This window comes from Capsicum annuum, unplaced genomic scaffold (genome assembly GCF_002878395.1).
Source record: "Capsicum annuum cultivar UCD-10X-F1 unplaced genomic scaffold, UCD10Xv1.1 ctg75603, whole genome shotgun sequence".
Taxonomy (NCBI): domain Eukaryota; kingdom Viridiplantae; phylum Streptophyta; class Magnoliopsida; order Solanales; family Solanaceae; genus Capsicum; species Capsicum annuum.
The window spans coordinates 1-2,494 of NW_025885824.1; the positions used below are offsets into that span (position 1 = coordinate 1).

Here is a 2,494-nt window from a genome sequence, read left to right on the forward strand (position 1 = left end):
TTGCATCTGTGTAGGATTCTCCAAAAATACACTACTTTTAGAGGATCATCCAACACGTATACATCAACATTTTATAAAAACGAACATGCAATCATCATTTTGAAATTATTTTTTCATCGTCAGTACATAGAAGTTAAACTCGAGATTAAAAATGCAGAATACAATACCAGTGCCACCACCAAGAGAAATAGGAAAACAAGCAGTAGCAACACGTATACAGCAGCATTTGTAGGGTGTAAATTTTTGGGTGCACAAGATACACTTTATGATCATTTGGGAAGACATTATTATAAAGATTGTTATATTGAAGGCTCTGTGGACTTCATATTTGGCAATGGCCTTTCTTTCTTTGAGGTAATTAATCACTTCAATCTATGTTCTTTCACTCAACTGATTAAACTAAAAATAATTGATGAATGTATAATTGTATATAATCAGTGTATACTTTAGGTATATTGTGTATGAAATGTTGTATAGGATGAATATTTGGATGTTTTGACCAAAATAAACCATTTTTTAAATCATTCATCACAGTGATATGTTTTTTTTTTGAAAACTTTATAAAACTATTATAAACGTTGTTGGCAGTAAGGTATTAGATTTTCAAAAAATTAACAGACCAAAGTGAATAGTAGACTGTGTTAAAGTAGGGATCGTTATTGATAGTAATGTTTTTGGCTTAAAACGTTACCAACAGTAACGAGATATAAATCTCTGCCACTCTATCAAATCAACTCTGTAGAGCCTGATGTGGCAGAGTCGCAGAGTCTCGTTACCATTGGTAACGTTTTAAGCCAAAAACATTACTATCGGTAACGATTCTTACTTTAACTCCGTTTTGGTTCGTTAATTTTTTGAAAACCTAATATGTTACTGCCAACAACGTTTGTACTAATTTTGTAAAGTTTTTAAAAAACATATTACTTTGGTGAATTGATTTAAAAAATGACCTATTTTGATAAAAAATTGTAAAAATCCCTTTTTAGAAATCAAGGAAATTTTCACTTTTAGTCCCTAAAATATTGACGAATTCTGATTTTGGTTCATATATATTTAGTTAAGCACATTCGATCTACAATTTTTCAAAATTGTGCACTTTTGGTCTTTTTGCCCTTGATTCTGCCTTTACGATATTTATTATATCTCTGATAAAAATTTTGTGTAAGTAATTACATGTATTCAGAGTTTAAGTTATATGCACTGGCATGTATATATGCTTGTGCTATTGCATGTAAATGACACCCCTTAAATAATACTCCATCAGAGTTTAAGTTGTATACTGACAACATATATATAACTTAAACTCTGATATTATTTTAGGGATGTCATTTATATGCAATAGCACAAGCATACATACATGTCAGTGCATATAACTTAAACTCTGAATACGTGCAATTGCTTACATACATGTCAGTGCACATAACTTAAACTCTGATATTATTTTAGGGATGTCATTTACATGCAATAGCACTAGCATACATACATGTCAGTGCATGTAACTTGAACTCTGAATACGTGCAATTGCTTACATACATGTCAGTGCACATAACTTAAACTGCACAAGGAAGGAGTAGTATGTTGGAGGACACAGGTTTTAGCTTTGTGAATTGTAAGGTGACAGGTTTAGGTGCATTGTACCTAGGTAGGGCATGGGGTCCTTTCTCTAGGGTCATATTTGCCTACACTTATATGGACAACATTATCATACCTAAAGGTTGGCATAATTGGGGTGACCCCCTACGTGAAATGTAAGTTCCCTACTACTACTCCATAGCTCGTTTCGTTTTATGTGAAGGTGTTTAACTGATATATATGGGAATGGTCGATGGGGTTTAACCGTGGCAACTCTTAATTAATATATGAGCTAATACTGTTCGTTTTGGGGTAAATAAGATCGACTCACTTATTATAAGTTGCTTATGTGAAGATGTTTAACTGGTATATATGGGATCGATGGGATTTGCCGTGGGAAACAGTTTTCTACGAGCATATTTTTGGGCTATATATATATAACAACTTATAGAACTCTTAATAATATGGCCGGGTTGATGATATTGTTCGTTTTGGGGTAAATAAGAGCGACTCATCCTATTAAGAGTATCATACATCTTATAAGTTATTTATGTGATGATGTTTAACTGGTATATATGGGAATGATCGATGGGATTTATCGTGGGAAACAGTTTCCTACGAGCACATTTTTTGGCCTATAACATCTTTAAAAACTCTTAATATGGGTTGATATTGTTTGCTTTGGGGTAAATAAGATCGACTTACCCTATTAAAAGTATCATCATACATTTTATAAGTTGCTTATGTGAAGATGTTTAACTGATATATATGGGAATGATGGGATTTAATTTACCGTGGAAATTAAAACAGTTTCCTACGAGTACATTTTTGGGGCTAAAAGAGTTCAAAGATACTCTTATACATGATCGGATACTTGATTTAACTGAATTCATTACTTTTAGTAAGAATGATATATATCGTA

At 32.3% G+C, this 2,494-nt stretch overlaps 1 pseudogene; it reads left to right on the top strand.

Annotated features, from left to right (window-relative positions):
- Positions 1 to 151: 151 nt before the first annotated feature.
- Positions 152 to 1,819, top strand: LOC124894582 (annotated as a pseudogene).
- Positions 1,820 to 2,494: the final 675 nt, after the last annotated feature.